Raw genomic sequence first — 19,580 nt, 5'->3', positions numbered from 1 at the left:
TCATTGTGAGGATGTGTCCACAGCAGAGATTCCAGATAGGTTACTGCCCAGCAGCCTCTAATCCAAGCCTGGGTCTTGACAACCAGTTACTAGGTATCTATTGAGTGCCCACTATGTACTAGGTGCCCCGGATGCAGGGATGAGTAAAACAGATGTAACACGGCCCTCACAGCCCTTAAGATTAGTGAGCAAACAATAAATAAACAAATGATTTTAAGTGTGAGGTATGTGTGAAGAAGAATAAAGTGCCCTGAGAGAAAAATCACCTCACCTAACTGGGGTCAGGGTGATGGTGAGGGGAGGTCAGGGAAGGATTTTCTGATAAGCAGTCATTTCCATGAGAGGTAAGCATTAGAAAGAATTATACAGAATAGAAGTGGAGGGAAGGATGCATAGGAAACAGACTTGAAATGAAAAAAACATGCCATGACCCAGGATTGACCATGGGTTCACATGCCTGGACTGTCAGTAGTTAAAAATGAGGCTGGGGGAGATAGGCAGGGGCCAGTGTGTAGGGTGTCCAAGGCCCTGGAGCTCTCTTGTGAGACTGTGTAGGAGGCAGGTATGTTTAAGTAGCAAAGAGGCCACCAATGTGGTGGGAATAAAATGAACAAAGGTGGGCACAAGGTCATAAATAGTCTGAAGCTATATCATTCAAGAACTTGAGGGTCTTTTAAGAAATTTGGCTTTTGAATGAAATGGGAGCCATAGGGGTGGAGTGAGTTGAGGAGAATGATATGGTCTGAGAACTTTTTAAAGAATACTCCAGGCATTCCACCTCTGATTCAGTGAAATAAGTTCTTAACAGGTCTACCTTCCCATATAAAACACCTATAAACTCTGAATATAATACAGAAAACAACTACTAGCAGGCTCTGAAAAATGATAAAAAAACAAGCAGACTTGGAAAAGATGTCAAAACTTTGGAGAAGGGGCCAGCGTGTGGTAAGATTTCCTCTTTTATGGCTTTATCTAGAGGGCAGACTGCAGTTGTGGCGCAGTGCAGGACAGCTAAAAGTCCAAAAGAAAACACTGTTTTTCTGGCCTAAAGAACCAAAGGACAGAAACTAGGGCAACCAGAGCCACTGGAAAGGGAAAGGGAAATCCTACAAGGGAAAGCACTAGAAAAAGCCCAAATTCAGCTGATAAATTCTGACAACTCTCTACTCAACTCTTGGACCACACACACATGCACACACAGATACACACAACATACACAGAAGACTCGAGATAGCCTTCAGCTGAGGCTGAAAGAACTGAGCTGTGACTTGAGATGTTTCCCACTGTGGGCAACACAGGGTTTGTAGTTTGAGTCTAACCAAGTGACTGCCTGCTAAAACAAAGACATTAGCACTCAGTGGAACAATATAACAAATTCCAGAAACTCTACAATGTAACATTTCCAATTTCTAGGATATAACCTAAAATCAACATATAAAAAATCAGGGAAATATAATCCATCCTCAAGGAAAAGGATAATCCACAGAGTCCAACTCTGAGGTAAATTATCTGACAAGTACTGTAAAGCAGCTATTATTACTATGCTCAACAAGATAAAAGGAAATACACTCTTAATGAATGAAGAAATGGAAAAATCTCTAAAGAGAAATCAAAAATATGAAAATAACTGGGTAGAATTCTAGAACTACAAAATTCAATATCTGAAGTGTTTTAAAACTGCATTGTATGGCTTAAAAGAGAATGGAGATGAAAGTCAGTGAGCTTAAACTGCTTAACAGAAACTATTAAACTAAAGAATTAAGAGGGGAGGAGAAGGGGGAGAGAAAGAGAGACAGAAGGTTGAAAATAGTCTCAGGAATCTATGAGATGATATCAAACATCTAACATGTGCATAATTGGAGTTCTTAGAGTAGAGCAAATTTTTGAAAAAATAATCGCAAAAAACACCCTCACTTTCCAAATTCAATGAAAGACATAAATTGACATACACACTCATATTCAAACTGCTAAAAATCAAAGATACAGAGAAAACCTTGAAAGCAGCCAAAGAAAAAGACATTACATAAAGGAACAAAGATTCAAATCACCACAGACTCCTCATCAGAAATTGTGGAGGCCAGAAGACACAAAATTAAAGAGCATAAGAAAAAAAACCTGTCTCTATCCAGTGAAAATATGTTTTCAATAGGAAGGCAAAATAAAGACATTTCCATTTAAAAGAAAATTTAGGGAATTTGTCAACAGAAGACCTGAACTATAAGAAATATTAAAGTAAGTTCTTCAAGTTGAAGGTAATGGCACAAGAGGGGCAGTTGGATCTTCAGAAAAGAATGAATCGCATCACATGGTAAATATCTGTGTGAATATATAAAATAATCAGAGTATATTTCCTCCTCATTTCTTTACCATGCATATGATTGTTTAAAGCAAAAATAGCTCTATATATGAGGTTTATAATGTATGTAGAATAGTACCTATGAAAACTATAGCAGACAGAATAGGAGATGGCAAATAATTGCAAAAGTTTTATATTTTATGTAAAGTGATAAAATATTAATTCTAAATCAGCTATGAACAGTTAAGAATGTATATTGTAATCCCTAGGAAGAAAAAGAGTACTTTTAAAAATACAAAGCAGTATAGCTAAAATGCCAAATAATTACATTAAAATGGAATTCTGAACACTCACTCTGGCTCCCATATGAACTGAAGGATAGGAGGGTGAGATCATGGACCCACTTAGGATGTCATTGATGTAATTCAGGTGAGTGATAGGCTGGCTTAGGCTAGGGTGGGAGCAGTCGAAACGGTGAGATTCTGGGTGTGATCTGAAGGTGGAGCCAAAAGGAATTGTCAATGGATGAGGCATTTGGTGTAGGAGAAAGCCAAGGATGACCCTCAGGCCTGTGACCTAAGCTATACAGATGGGTTTTGCCAATTACTGCGATTACAAGGAAGGCTTTTCTCCTCCTGCCATCCCCACTTATCTGTGGTTTTTGAGGCCTGCCACAGACCCTGTGCCTGGGAGCTGAGCAGAGCTGGAGGCCAGGTGAGGAAGAAGAAGACAGAGCCACATGCCACCCACTGTAGCCCTTATGTGGGAGCAGGGACAACAGAGAATGTGTGCCTTTTGGCAAGGTTCACACCAGATCAAAAAAGTCATCCTTACGGCTTCTTCCAGCTTCCAGAGCCCCATCTCCAAGTGTTGCTTACCAGTTGGGAAGTAACTGAGAAATAATTGCTAATATTTCACAGAGATGGCAGAAGCCTCAGCCTCAACCTCAGCCTCTGGAAACAAATTAAAGATGAGGACAAGGTTTAGAAATGGAGAACAGCCCTGCTTCCCATTAGCAACTGCAAATAAGATTACAGAAAAGTGTTTCTGCCATAAAGATGGTATCTGCCTGGAAAAAATTAAACCAGTTTGGAAGCCAAGTATATACCCCAGACCAGGATTTAGGAATCTAGGTCTAGCCTAGGGCTTTAGAATCGCCTTTTCCAAGGTCACAGAGCAGATTTGCTGCAACTCATCTGAACCTCAGTTTCCAAGTCTGTTAAATGGAAAGAGGCTGCAGGATTCAACTCTAGAGATGAACTATCATTTCTCTTCTGTATGGGAAACTCGTAGAGCTGCAGGGGCAGTGGGTACAGAGCACCAACTTTGAGATCTGTACCTTGCTGTGGTCTTTTTCCCTATATCCTGGTTCCATCCCAAGCAGCAATGGCTAATACTCATTGAGTGCCAGGCACTGTTCTAAAATGATCTCTGTGTATATTCATTTAATCCTCCCAACACACCTATGAGGCAGGCACTACTATTGTCCTCATTTTGCAGAGGAAGAAAGTAAGGCACAAAGATTTGAACCAACTTGGCCAAGGCCATAGAGCAAGCAAGTTGCAGAGCCAGGATAGAGGACTCAGGTTGATTTTAAAAACCTGTGCTTTTAACCACCATGTATCTGGCTTTCCAGGCCTGTGGGTCTCATTGACTTGGCCCCCAGAGTTCCAGAACTATAGAAAGGTTTCAGCAATTAGCCTATGAAAGGATCCCAGGCTCAGAAGTCCCTCAGACCTGGATGTGAATCCTAATCTACTGCTGATGGCTGCATGACTCTGAGCCTGTTTTGCTTGTGTGTGTGTCTTTAAATTGATTATAGCTTTGGCATAGATTTGCTCTAAGGAAGAAAACAGGCCTGGATACAAGAAACCAGGCCCTTTCTGAGGGTCATTTCCCCTCCCATCCTGTGCAGCCTCATCTCTGGCTAAGGGAACTCCAGGCTTCTCTGTTCTTAGGCTGATGCAGCTCAAGGGCCCCTGTGCTAAGAAGCCCTCCTGTATTTTCACTTCCCTCACCCGTGTATCAGTGCTCCTTCCTAGCCATCTGCAGTTCCAAGTGTAGCTACCTGCGAGGCCTTTCTCTTCCATCCATAAATCCAGCACCCCTTTATCTTAGAGGGGTTCTCCCTTCCCCTATTGCCACTACATGTGGTGTTTGAGGAAGACCAAATCTCGTCACCTGGCATTCAAGGCCCTCCCTACCCTTGTGCTCTGGAGAAGCTGACCTCATTTCTGTAATCTCCCAGGCTCCATCTTCCCTACAGACACAAGAACCTTTGTCCAAATTCTGCTCCCAGCCCCCACCCAGGGGCCAGGGCAGGCGGATGAATTCTGAAGTACAGTACAAGAATATCCTGGCCAGAGCCGCCCTGGGGACAGGCCATGAAAGGGAGTCCTGAGCCAAGGCAGAGGGGTCAGGTCATGAAAGGGAGTCCTGAGCCAAGGCAGAGGGGTCAGGTTACTGGATAGATAATCTGATTAGAGCTGACCAAGGGAGTAGAGGGAGCCTTAAGCCTAGAAAACTACAAAAAAAGACAAACCAGGATGCTGAAGCCAGAAGTGGGAGTAAAGAAACAAGAGGACAAGACAGATGCAGAGGGAACAAACAGTCCTGGGTTCCAACCCCAGCTCTACCATGTACCTCCACCTGCCAGCTGGGTGACCCTGCACAGGTCACCTAACCCCTCCGGCCATCACCACACTGTCATCTGTGTCTATGGGTTATGCATATATGGTCTTAGGCTAATGCCTTCAACTCCTTTTATTAAGTCCTCCCTCCCCCCTGCTCTGACAGCTAGCTGTCAGTCTGCTCCATGGGTCTGTGCCTCTGTTTCTGTTTCATAAATCAGGCCAACCCCCTCGGTGTTCCCAGCTCTTTGAAACAATGCCAAGAGGAAGCATAGGAAAAACAGGCCAGGGGCTGTGCTTTCCAGGTGTCCTTGCCCTCATCTCTCCACCCATAGAGCCAGGCAAAGTGGCCTCCGCCCCACCCCGGAGGCTGCCAGGCAGCCCCACAGCGCAGCCTGCAGCTGGTCTGTCAGCCTGAGAGGGAATCTGCCCCCAGGGAGGCTCCTAATTTAATCAGCCTCACAAATCAGCTCGATGGGCTTAATTGATCTTTTTCACTCCTAATATTGTCGCTGTCACTTTCTGAGCTTGCCTCCTCCAGCCACCCCATGCGCCGTGCTCAGCCAGCTGGAGAGAAAGAAGAAACACTGTGAGTGTGAGGCCTATGGGAGGGAGCTGGTACACAGGAAGGTGAGAAGAGCAGGGGGAGTTGGGAGGGTTAGGACACCTGAGCCAGACCTCAGGGACCGCACACAGCTGGCAATCAGCAATCCTGAGAGTGTAGGGCAGAAGGACTCCTAGTAAGTCATCTGCCGAGGGCCTGAGCCTCAGTTTCCTCACCTGTAAAGATCACGGCGATACTCTGCCCTTGACAGCAATACTCATTCCGCAAGTGCTGTATCCCAGGAATGGTGCTAGGCATAGAGAAGATGGCAAACACAAGCAAACCTGTTCTGGCCCCAACCTGTTCCCACCTGCATGGGGCACTTTTGACAAGGTGTCTCCCCTAGGCTACACCCCCGAGCCACTGCCAGTGGAGCATTTGGCCCAGAGGGATAGACTGCCATTAACTGAATAAGCACATGGACAAATGTCAAATGCTAACACTGATACATGCTAGAAAAGGAGGTCCATGGTGCCATGTGAGCAGATAACCGGGGGCTCACTGAGGAAGCAGTGCTTGAATTAAGATGTGAAGGATGAAGTGATCAAAATGAAAAGGAAGAACAAGAGAAAGCCTGTGTCTCTGGCCAAAACCTTCTTGCTTACAGCTGACCTCTGTGGCTAGCAGTGGAGCGGGAGAGGGTGTGGGCAAGATGAGGCTAGACCAGGCTTCCCAAGTTGTTAAAGTGGCCAAAAGATACACATTTTGCATGGTGACCCAGAACACAGGACATACATGGACACACACATATAATTACCTGCATACATCAATTTTAAAAAGATTGGTGAAACAAAATTTCTTTTGCCCCCTTACATGTGATCCATCCTGAGAGTTTCTGTTCTATTTCTATTCTAGCCCATTCCACTTCTTTGATTTAAGGAAATTTGCAGGTTACCAACTTACTACATTGATTCCCAGACCCCTAAAGGGTCATGCTACAAGCGAAGAGGCACTACACTTTGCAAGGCCTCGTGGGTTGTGTTCAGCAGTTGTATCTTAACCCCATGAGCCATGGGAAGCCCCAGTTCTCTTTAGGAGAGACTTGCATTTTGAAAAGGTCACCCTGGCTGCTGCCTGGGAGTCGACTGGAGGGGCAGGCATGGAGGCAAGGAGACCAGAGAAGAGGCTGCTACAACAGCCAGGCAGGAGATGGTGGTGAAGCAAATGATGTAATAGTTATGAAAAATTGTATGCCAATTGAAACAATGTTTTATGAACAGTTGCACTATTAAACTGCAACATTTGCAAATCTAGATCTAGGCAAGGTAGGTACAAATACCAGCTGCATCTCTTCCCAGTTATACCACCTTGAGAAAATCACTTTTCCCCAGTGGGTCTCAGTTTCCTGTCTATAAAGTGGATCCTAAGGATCCCTGCCCCTGAGAGCCATGGCCAGGTTTGGATACAATGTTTTGGATATAATACCCTCAGCCACATGCCTGATCTAGAGCAAGGACTCAAGAAACCAATTGTAAATATGAAAAAAAAGTTGGAACTTATTCACTCATCAATACGCCCTCAATGCCCACTCAGTGCCAGGCATGGGGAAGACAGTGGGAACTCCTGGTTCAAGAGAAATTTCTAGAACCAAATCATTTTGGATTGAAACTGATTTTGAATCTGTGACTGAGCTGCACAGCTCACCTGCTCAAACTCTCTCATTTACAGGTAAGTAAACTGAGGCCCGCGCCAGCTAAGGATCACTTTTAAACAGGTTGTACCTTTATACAAACCTTTACCTAGGGCCTACTACCTGGGCTCAGTTCATCTCCACAGGGAACTGTGCCAGTCCTGCTACATCTGCTATGTCCGTGTGGTGCCTCTTAAATATACAGCTTCCCACACTCTGCTCTCCCTCAGAAGCCTCCTTGGGGCAGATTTATGGAGAGGCCAGAGCAAAAGCAGGCTGTGCAACTAGGAGCTGTCACAGCCAGTGCAAGCTGTCTGCTCCATGCAAGCCAAGCTCGAATGAGCAGATGGGGATGATGTCTGGGACCTCTCTGCTGGGGAGCATTGCCACCTCCCTTCACACCTCCCAGGCTCAGTTAAATGGCCATGGGCAGGTGGGCACAGGTTCAGGTACAGCCCACCCTTGCGCTGGGCTCTGGGCACGTGGCGTGCATGCAGAGAGAAGTGTGTCCTCGCCCCAGCATCTGCTCAGCAGCCAAGACTCACTGGCCCCAGTTTTGAAGCCATGTGGCCACTGACCATCAGGGGACTTTGAGAGCCTGCCAGGTCTTCATCAAACAAGCCACCGCCTCTGCTCTTTGGCCCGCTACCTGGGAGTCGGGGAGTGACTCTCAGGTTTGTGCAGCTGGCTCTGTCTTTCCCTGTCCTGCTGTCTTTACTCCCCCATATCCGTAAGTTCATGTTCCTTTTGTATCTCTGCTTCCCTGGGTCTCTGTATGCATCTCTCTGGCCTGTCTCTCTAAGTCTGCGCCAGACTTACCTCTCTATGGATGTTTGAGAACCGTCTTCTCAGCTGGCCCCAAGAGCTAGCTCTCTGTGTGTCTTGAATTGCCCTTCACTTTTCTTTTGTGTTTCCTCGTCTCTGTGTTTATCTTTTTCTTTAGTTTTGTGTGGCTGGCCATGTCTCTTTCTTTTAACTCACCTGGAGCAGGAGAGTGGAGGTGTCTCTCTCTGGGCCTCAAAGCACTTGCCTTCTGGTAAGGGACTATCCTTGGAATGTGCCAATCAGACTGCAAAAGTCACCTTCCCCCTTCTCATCCCCTGCTCCAGTCCCCACCAACACACACATAGACCCACCTGCTTCCCTAAGCTTTGTGCCGGTAAAATGCCCAGGAGACCCTGCCTCTGCTAGGCAAGTCTCCCCTCCACACTCTTCACAATCAAATTGCTAATTCTGCTGCCCTCAACCAGTCCTCAAATGCTGCTCCCACACTCCTCAGCTGTGTGACCTTATGCCAGTCACTTAACCCCTCTGTGCCACACACCCCCAGAGGTTCCCTATACAGCATCATACTGCCTTCTCAACTGACCCCTCCTGTAGAGAATAATAAGGACTAATTACCCTTAGAAGCCCTCCCATTAAAGAAGTAAAACTCCAATTTGCCAGTGTGTAATCACCACTCCCCTCCCCAAAAGGACTCTCTGCCTTGGGGCCTTAAGTTCAGAGCTCTTGGATCAGGTGTAGAATCAGCCACTTTACTTGGAGAAGAGCCAGGTTGTCTTTTAGCTCTTTGCTAGACAAGTGGGAAGGAGACTTGTTCCTTAAGTGGCTGTTGCTCTGTGAAAAAAATAAAACTAAATCCATCCCTAGATTACACACTGGCAGTGGGAAAATCTTATTTGATCACCCCAATTTCAGTGCCTTACCAAGGGCTGGAGAAAAATGGGAGCAGCCTTATCTGAAGGTTTATGTCAAAGCAGAAGAAAACGCCAGCTAATAATAGGCTTTTACTTGTCTACAGACAACCCCACAGATGCTCTCAGCATCCAGGAAAGGCCATGGGGGTTGCTGTGCATGGTCTACGTGGGCAGGATTTGTGGGTAGGATTTCTGGACAAGGAGGCCTGGACCACATGGTAAGCAGAACTGTGGCAGGTGTTGGCAGACACTATTCACTGGGCCAGGGGTTTCCCTGAGGCCAAAGACAGAGAAGTTCCCCCTCCAGCCATGATAGGGAAAGTTTTAGAGTACAGCCTCACACCAGACACTTGACATATGATGCTTCATTAGCACTCACAACCTCCAATGAGGTGAGTGCTGGTATTTGCTCTCATTTTACAAAAGGGGAAGGTGAGGCACAGTAAGGATAAGTAACTGGCCCAGAGTCATCCAGTGATGCAGCTAGACTTGAACCCAGGTAGTCTGGTTCCAGAGTCTGTGATTTTACATCTTGTGTAGTATATATAGACCAAAAGGTAAGAGTAGATAAGTGAGCAGCATGGGGATAAAGGGAGGTCCCCACTATTCTCATATTTTATTTCTCCTAAAATGCTTTTTTTTTACATCAAAATAGAGTTACCAACACAGTAGGTGGTTTTAACTGTTTACATTTCACAAATAAGTATTTTTAGTTCTCAAAATGCAAGGTGATAAAAATTATACTCTTTCCAATATAGCTATATTATTTACAAAAGTAATGTGACTTTATAGTGTACTACCAACAATGTGGGCTGGTGACAGGACAGAAGATCTACACTGTGGATGATCAGTTCCCTCTGAGTGTTGCTCTGAAGCTGCAAGTCTAACCTCTTTAGGGGGCAACATCAAAAGTCTGATGTGGGAGCAATCAGCCCAATGCTACTAGCTTAAGATGGAGGAAGGAGGTCATGAGCCAAGGAATGGATTTCTGATCTACAGAACTGTAAGATAATAAATGCGTGGTTTTAAGCAAAAAGTAACAACAACAGCAACAACAACAAAAGGTCTAATCTGGAGACCCTTCATAAACCTGAGGCCCTCCTGCCCACTTTCTCCCACTCCCTTGACAGGTACTAAATACCTACAAGGAAGAGAAGTAGTAGAGGAAGAAGACGTAATCAATTCTCTCAAGGGGTAAATATTGGGAATCAAACAAGGATGGCTGCACAGAGATGAGGACCACTGAAGAGGGGTTCTGCAGGATGAGTAAGTATTCATCAGACAGATAAAAGGAGAAAGAGCATTTCACACAGAGGGGAAAAGCCTATGTAAAGGTCCAGAGTTAGTGGATACCCTCCATGGTTTAAAGTTACCTGGATTAAAGTGGGTGATGGGGAACATAAAGCTGAAAAGGTAGACAGAGACCAGATCATACAGGACCTTAGAGGTAAGGCTTTCTCTGCAGGAAATAAAAAGAAAGATGAAGAGTCTGGAGTTCACTCTTGTGGAAGAAGTTTCAAATACCCTCTAAATGTTTAGCCTGGAGACAGAAGACTTGGGGAAAAGGCAAGAATGTGATAAGATAACATGTCCATGTTTTTTATTCCCTCCCCAATACACAGGGCTTAGGACACACATGGAAGTTAGAAAGTGATAGGTACAATTGAAAGATAAAGATGACAATCAAAGGTTCCAAGGACAGAATGCACCACTGAGGTGGCAATGAGTTCCTCATCATTGGAGGTATTTAAGCAGAAGCCAAAGGGCCACCTGGCAGAGATATTGACAGGAGATTCAAATATCAGGTAACAGCTGGCCAAGTTAATTTGAGTATTTTTCCAGCCCTGAAAATTTCAGATACTACTTTGTCTTGTATTAGAATAGATTCAAGACATTGCCTTTGGGGGGAAATAGTAATCAAAATGTAAATACCATGGGGATAATAGATTTGGCCTAATTATCAGTGATTACTCAAAGTTTGTCATTATTTCCATACAATATATCCCAAAGTTCCAGCAAACAAATCAAAGAAAGTACCACGGCCAATGCCATTAATAGAAGCAAAACACTTCAAGACAAGAATTTAATTTACTGGGTGAGTTCTCGAGGCACGTTTTTGTTGATGAATATTTATAAAAGTGGGTTAGGCTGGACCTGGTAATGATTGCGAAAAATTTTAATGCTGTCCCCCTCATTAATTTACTTTTAATGAATGACTTGGTAAAGCGTAACCATTTGTACATAATGATTTCATTAATGGCTATGGCATATGCAATCGTTTTTCACACGTTTGAATGTCACTTGAATAAAATGATACCTTAAATTATACAGTATAATAAAGTATGTTTGTTGAAACATGACAAGCTTCTGCCTCTTGGTACTCAGGCTCCAGGAATTCGTTGCATTTGGAAGAGCAATAGTTTAATGGGACTCAAGTGATGGATTTCTCCTTCCATATCTGAAGTTTCTTTCAAAACTAGCACCTGGGCTTCTGCCTGAGAACTCTACGTGAAAACGTGGAGCCGGAGAACGCAGTACACCTTTCACAGACCTTATCCCGCTCTTCTCACCTTAGCCTTAGGGATTCGCTTAAAGATGCTGCTCCTAGGAACAGAGGTCAGTCAGATTATCCCACATAAGGAGGGCACTGTGAGCAGTACCAGGCCAGTGGCAGGGCCAGCCAGAGGCAAAGTGGGTCAGGGGTGGAGCCCTGATAGGGGCGGGGCCTGGAAAGGGGGCAGAGTCTGGGTTATTACCTAGCAAGGGAAGAAGCAAGTGCAATGATACCCTGGTTTGCTCACCCTCTGCTCAGCTAGCTGTCTGGCTCTCACCTTTGTCTTCTAAAGACTTCCCAATGTTGGTAATAAGGACTGCCATGCCAACATGCTTCCTTAAGCTTTGTTTAAACTGGTTTGGGAGAAAAGAAAAGCCACGTCCTATTTAGAATGAATCCCCGTGATTATTCCTTAGCTCAGTTTTGTGCCTGTTTCCACACAGTGCTTATCCAGTTTGCAACTATTTATTTGTTATTTGTTTAGCACAGAGACCTTGCTGCTTGTGTTCACTATTGAATCTCCACTTCTGGAACATTAACAAGTGATTAGGAAATATTCCTTGGCAGAGGGAGAGAGAGAGAGAGAGAGAGAGAGAGAGAGAGAGAGAGAGAGAGATGGGGAGAAAAGGTGGGAGGGAGAGAAGAAAAGAAATGGAGACAGAGAAGGAAAGGAAGGAGGGAGAAATAGTATTGAATTAGATTTGAAGCATAAAGCAAAGCAAGCCTCTGGACAAAAAGAAAGAAATGTTAGAACCAATGTCATTGGCTCTGTAGAGCAACCAGCTATTTCCCTTCCTGCCCCCCACTACCCCTCCCCAGCAGGGCTCCTGCTCCTGCCCAGGTCTCATCACCCTGCTCCCCTTGGTTACTTATTCCATCCTGTCATGAACGTGGTCTTGGAAATGTATAAGGTGTTTGGACAACAATGAAAACAATATATTCCTCTGCAGGTGTACCATGGTATGTGGTTTTCAAAGTGTTTTCCTATCTTTGATCTCCTGAAATTTTTGCTGCTCCAGTCTGTTTCACAGGGTTGTTTCATTATTCCCACCCCCACCCCCCAGAGGAAAACAGACTCCATGGAATTAAATGTTAGCTCAATGTCACAGAGCCAGGAAATGGCTGAGCTAAGACTTCAACTCAGGTCCTGGATTATGCGGCTGAATAGCTTTTAATGTTTCTCAGCCACTTAATAGGTTACTTCTCTCAAGGGTGTTTGCATTTTAAAAGAGAACTAAAAAGAGAGGGAAATGTATAATCCAAATGAATGAATTGTGAATAGTAAAATATCCAGTACAAAAGCATGTGCACAGGAAAGACTAGTGCTGGGGCCCAGAGGGACAGTATAGTCCCAGAAGTTTCTCCAGGATCAAACAGATCTGGATTCAAATCTCTTCCATTCCATTTACTAACCCAGTAATCTTGAGCCAGGGGTTTCCATTCTCTATTTCCTAATCTGTGAAATGGGATTGATGTGAGACTGTCATACATAGAATTTGCACACAGTATGTGGTCAGCATAGATTAGCATCAGTACATGGAGGACCCCATGTGCAGTTGGCCTCAGCAGGAATCAGGGTGCTGAACAGAGCTGGTCCTTGCCCTCTAGCTGCATAGGGAAAGGGGAGGGAAAGGCAGGATAGAGAGCCCAGCATGCTGCTCCAGGCCCATCTCTGCCCAGCACTGGGCTGATCTCACCTAATCTCATGTTAATTACCCAGCCTTTAGGATCAAGCCCCAATAGGAAGGGCCAGGCACCTACAGCTAACTGTAGTCCTCATCTCTTCCGAGTCTTCCCCCACCTCCTCGGAAAAGATTTATGGAAAGATTAAGGGGCCTTTTTTTTTCAATATCTATTAATATTCATGGCAGTCTTCACAGCCATCTGCTTTTAACAATTTTGTTTGCAAAGACCTGAGATTAAAATATGGCCTGCTAGTGCTCTGAAGCATCTGAACTGGAGGCGATAAAACAAAGGCCTTTTCAGGAGCTCTGAGCTGGCCTGTCACTCTACCTGCAGCAGAGGAGACTAATGACTAGTGGGAGGGAGGGGCAGGAGAGGGGTGCCCAGGCCTTGCTGAGAATAGATCTGGGGGCCACCGCTCCCCCTAGGCCTGGCAGGGTTAATTAGGGGGGAATGAACAGCCCATCTCCCTCCCACCACCTTGTGCAGGAACCCTGGGGATGAGGGGACTAAGCTAGGGAAGGAGGGAGATGCCAGCTACAGTACAGGGAAGACTCAGGAGTTTGAGGGCTCCAAAGTCCTGGGATCAGCACCCTGGATAGAGGGTGGTCAGCCCTGGAATGTTCAGGGGTCTGTAGAGGACGGGAATGGAGGAGGGGGGCACCACACTATATACAATACTGTGCCCCAAACTCATCAGCGTCACTGAACCTCTTCTATCCATCGATGCCATGCAATCTAAAGTCCAGTGTCTTTGTCCAGATTTCCAAAGTCAGTCACTTCAATACAGCTCTGCCTTGGGTGGAACCCCATTTGCCAACCAGTATCTTGAGGTCTTTGACAAAGCTGGTGTCCCTCTCTTAGCCTCATCCAGGAGTAGAGTTTTCTGTGAGCTCTTAGGAGGTGGCTTAGGGACAAGGGATGGACAAGCAGTGGGACACAGGTCAGATTTTGCACACCAGTGGGCACCTTTCCTTACCCTCTGCAGCGATCCTGAGCAGTATCCAGGCCTCTTGTGCCAAGCAGCCCTGGATTTCTGCTTTACATGAGGCTCCAGTGCAGTGCTCATGGGACTGAAGGCACCTGCTGCTTAGGAATGTTTGAAAACCAGCAAAATTTCAGTCACTTCTATCATTAGATGGCACTTCTCCTCTCTGGCGCCTTTGATTCTAGGTTCCACACTTCCAAAACATCCCCAGAGGGGCACACACCTGGTTCCTGGGCAGGAGGCAAACAAAGATGGGGGAGTGTCCCTGTGCCTGACCCAGCCTCCTCCCACTGCCAATAGGGTGGCCTCTCAGTCCAAGTGTCAAGCTTCCTATTCCAGCCTCTACCCTCCAGGTGTGGAAGGTTACAATCTTCTTCTCCCCACTGCCTCTATGGACCAAGACCTGCCCCACAAATACCAGGAAATACCCCCTAGCTGCTCTTCACAGCAAAGGAGAATTTTACAACAGGATCTCCCCCAGGGACAACATCAGGCCAAAGGGAAACAATTCTGTCTTAAGTCTCACAAGTTCAGGAAATTCTTCCTTTCATTCCCATTCCAGTCCAGCCTTTCTAAAATACAGCAGCAAACTCACCTGCCATGGCTCCCCCAGCCCACCAACATAAATTATATCTCCTGCCAGGCTTTCCAGGCCCAAGTGAGGGGGAGAGGTGTTGGCCAGCCAAGGTGCATCCCATGCTTTGAAAACTGCTCAGCACCCCTAGTCCTGTGAAAGGGTGGGCCATGCCTTGCCCATCTTTGGGCCCCACACTGCTTGTCCCTGGTGTTCCTCCACTCCAATGGTATTACCAGACTGTAACCCTCAGTGGCCTCAGCTTCTATAGGGAAACCACACCCTATCAGACCCTGCTTACCTTTTTAGAAGCTTCTCCCACCTAATTTTCTCTTTGACACCTCACACTATCCTCCAGTCACGACAAACACCCAATAGGACATGCATGCCCTGCCATGCCCCTGAGCCTTTGCACATGCTGTTCTCCATGCCTTGAATGTGTTCTCCTTTGCTTGAAAACTTCAAGGCCCCAAACTCAAATATCACCTCCTCCATAGAAACATCCCCTCAATGTTAGGCCCCTCCCCAAGATGCAGAGTCAGCCACTGTGCATGTTCCTAAATAACAGCTAGCATTTGGGGAACACATTACCTGTATCACCTTATTTAGTCCTCACATGTCTCTGTACAGGATGTCCTATTATAATCTCCACTTCACAGGTAAGGACATTGCAGCAGCAGAAGAAAAATGACTTTCATGAGGTCATACAGCTACGATGTGATACTGCCAAGATTCAGATGCAGGAATACGTATAGAGAGAGAGAGAGAGAGAGAGAGAGAGTGTGTGTGTGTGTGTGTGTGTGTGTGTGTGTGTGTGTGTGTGTGTTAAGGTATGTGTGTGAGAGATTATAAAAGCGAGTGTATGTAATAGTGCATCTAGTAAGTGAAGGAGCCTGTCTGTGTAGGCAGGTATAAGTGAGTGTGTGCACGTGTATGTGTGTGTGTGCATGCACACAGGCGTCCTCAGACACTCCCAGAGCTCACATGGGTGGATAGAGGCATGATCTTGGCTGCATGAATAGTTAAAACCCTTAAACTGTGCCGCTTCATCATTGATAGTTTTACAAAGTTGTCACAGAGAAATATCATTTTTCTTCCTCCTTTATTTCATTTTCTTTGGGATATAGTAATTAACAAAAGCTGTTAGATGCCAGCAAAACTGTTTCTTTTGAAGTTTCTACATGGCTGTCACCGGGGAGATAAAGGCAGATTATTCAATCTTGACATTATAATTGTGGATGCCAGATAAAAGCCTGGATTAGACACTTCACAGCCCCATTCAGAGGGGCGGATGAGCTCACCAGGAGGAAGCCCCCCTCAGCCTTCAGCCCTCAGCCTTCAGCCAGGAGGGCAGGAGGGCCTACAGGAGGGGCACCACCAAAACAGGAGAGGGCAGCTCACCGCCTGGTTGGCTTCTTTCATTGTGAGTTGGACAGTCCCCAAATCACACAATGTTAGACAGAAAGGAAGTATATTCCATGCTGACATGGAGCAACCCCAGAAGTCAGGAGCTAAGTTCCCAAGCTTGGTGGCTCCCTTGTCATAACTTGTCCCACCTTGAGTGACAGGATACTCCTTCTCTCCTGCCACCATCCTCACCCTCCACCTTCAAACCACACCCCCACCATCCCTGAGCAGGATGCCCAGCTCCTCAAAGGAGAACAGCGAGAGAAATGCCAGCAGCAATGACAAGGACAAGACCTGGACAACAGAGGTCGTTCTGAGCCTGACACTGCCACTCAGTTTCTGTGTGACCATAGCAAAGTCCCTTTCCATGACATAAACCACAAGGAGGCAGGACTAGGCACCCTCCCGGAGCCTTCTCCTCTCCAGCAGGCTGGACCTCTATTTCCCGAGCAGAGGTGGGAGGAAACCATCCTCCCATAGAAGCCAGCTGAGTGCATGAGGGTCCTTATAAAGGAAGGTCGAGGGGAGACACTGGAAAACATAAATCTGCCAGCACGACTCTCTCAGAAAGGGTTTTAATTAATTGTTTTTATATGACATAAGAGCAACTCATTACTGAACAGCTTTGATTTGTGACACCTGCATTATAGATGATTTTTAAATTAACATTTCCCCAATAAAAGATGTCAGTAGAGAGCTGAAGGCGCCCAGAGAAGTATAAAAGGGTAATAATATGAAAATACAAATAAACACCAGCCCAGCCCAACAAAGGGGGCTGCTTAATCAATTTTACAATTAATTAAGGCTGCCTGGGGTAACTGGGACCCGAGAGGCAGTTGGAGGTACTGGGTGGAGGCTCAGGTATCAAATGCTAGGTGGAGGAAAAGAGTTTGAGGCTTAAGAGGGAAATGCGATGAGAATGAAAGACGCTCTGCCAGGCTTTCCCTTAAGGGGAGGGAAACAGGAGGCCAGTCTGTTCTGGTGAGGATTTCTGCTCCCTTTGTTCTCCTGGATTTGTCATTTATTTGTTCAGTAGGTATTTATAGAGCTCCTGCTATGTACTCCAGGAAGAGCAATGAACCCAGGCAAAGTCTCCAAGGTGAGAGAGAGGGAGTGGCACTTTGGAGAGACTGAGCACCCCAAATATTTGGTCCAGAAGGAATGCAGAGCAAAGTAGTAGAGAAAACTGGAGAAGTAGGCAGGGGATAGACTACAGAGGCCTCTGGAAAATGCCACGCTGCATTTGGAGTTATTTTCAGAGGCCCTTGAAGAATTTCAAATCAAAGAACCACATAAGATGCAAGTGGATGCCACATGGGAGAGGTAGAGGGGGGTAAAGAAGTCACCCCAGCAAGACCTGCTGAAGAATTGGGTTCAGAGAGAGGAGGCAAAGGTAGAGAGACAGATCACTGGTCCCAGAGACATTTCAGAGCTAGAGCCTGGGTGTCACTCCTGAGGGTTGTAGGGTGGGAGAGTGCTGGAGAGAGGGGAAGGGGGTGCTAAGGATAACCCCAGCCAAGGAGGATGCTGGAGGAGCAGCTGTGCTCAGGGCATGGACGAGATCCTGCCCACGGGGGTCTTACATTCTGCTCAGAAGAAACAGGAAAAGGAGCACAAAGGGACAAACAAGGACTTCAGGGTGTGTTGGGAGAGGGGTGCTAAAGAAAATGGACCCAGGTGCTGTTGTGAGGGACTACTCGGGCAGCGCTGTCTGGAGCGAGGTGGTTGGGGACGGCCTCTCTGAGAAGACGATGTTTGAAATAAGACCTCAGGAATGAGAAGCCAACCAGGACAAAGGTGGTTCAGACATCAGCTCAGCACTTGCAAAGGCCCTGAAACTGGGAGGGGAGGGGGAGGGGCACCAGGGCCACCCTTGCCAATCTGCCCCATTCAACTGCTCTTAGGTCTGTCTTTGCTTTTCCTCTGGCTGACCAAGATGGGGTATTTATATAACTGGTGTGAGATTGAGAATGGTCTCATTTATAGACAGAGGCCATGGAGCATTGAGAAAAGTTTCCCATGCCCCACCCCAGAGATTCAACCCCTCCAGAGGAGTCAGTCTCCTTCTCCATGACAAAAACTCCCCATTTTTATCACTACCCCAGAACTCTCTCCTAAACTCTAGATCCACTTGGATGTCTTCCAGGCATCTCATAACAAACACATTTATCACCTTCCTCCTGAAGTCCACTTTCCCTCGTGTCTCAATCTCAAAGATGTTATCATCCATCCAATTGTTCAAAACAGACACCAGGGAATCATCTCGATGCTCTCTCTCCTTCTCCCGCATCCCCAAACCCTGTTTGCTCTTCCTCCTTATAGCTCTTGAACACATCTTTTCCTGCACATTGCCCTCCGTTCTACCTGTCCCCTTCTCCCCTCATCCTCCTCCTATCAATGTACCCTGCACACAAGGCCAGGGGGAATCCTTCTGAAATGAAAGCCTATCACATGTACTGCTGCCCCCAAAGCTACAATGGCTTCTGTACCCTCAGGCTAACATTGAAACATTGTTATCATGCTTACTGAGGGCTTCTAGAGCCTAGCAGGTGCCTACCACCTCCTCCCTCCATGGATTTGCTGTCCAGACACAGGGGCCTCCCCTCATCTCCCCAGACTAACATTGTTTCCCTCACCTATCTTCTTTCACACCCATGGTCCCTCTGCCCAGATATTCCAGGTGGTGTGCCCTGTGCCACCATACCCCACCATTATCCAGCCACGTTCAATTCCATGGTCCATGCTGTGAACTCACCTAACACTTTTGCAATTATTTGCTTAACAGTGTAGATTCTCCCCAGGTTATAAACTCCACAAGACCAGAAACTATTTCCACCTTGTTTTTCCCTATATTTTTTTTCGTAAGCAGACCACATTGCTGAACGAATAGGAAAAATCAATGAATTAATGGCTGAATCAAATAATGTCTCATAACACAGCATACCGCATGCTTGCTAGAAGTTTCAGTGTTTGATGAGACCAACAAGGACCGGCATCTTTAACTTAGTGGCATACATTTCATTGGCCAGGTTGTGTTCTCTCATGTCCCCAGATGAAGTCACTCTCCCAGGATGAGTACTGGTATTGTAATGGGAGTAGGGGACAGACCTCCACTTGAGATGGTGAATCTCTTGCTTGTAAGAAGCCAGGGGGAGCAGTGAGGCCAGTGGAATGTTCTCACAGTCTGTGGGCCAGCTGGTTTCTGTCCTTTCTACATCGCTCCAGGCCCAACAGGTCATGGCTATCAACAGATCCTCCTGACTAAGGTATTTGGGTGTTTCAGGTCCCCTTTGCCCAATATGTATGTGAGACAAGTGGTTCCTGCCAGGTTGCCTCCACAACAGAGCACCTCCAGCCCACACTTATAGCATGGGGAGGAGGAGCTAAACGGTAGGGCTCAAACTGTGTCCAGGACCCAAGCAGACTAGTAAGTGTGTCTGAATGGATTGTCTTTGCAATGACACCTTAAGGCCATTGTTGGGACCTAGAGCTCAAGTTAAAACCAGTATGTGGCACC

This window comes from Furipterus horrens, unplaced genomic scaffold, assembly GCF_987537825.1.
Source record: "Furipterus horrens unplaced genomic scaffold, mFurHor1.1.pri manual_scaffold_5, whole genome shotgun sequence".
In the NCBI taxonomy this organism is placed as follows: Eukaryota; Metazoa; Chordata; class Mammalia; order Chiroptera; family Furipteridae; genus Furipterus; species Furipterus horrens.
This window is presented reverse-complemented; position numbering follows the sequence as displayed.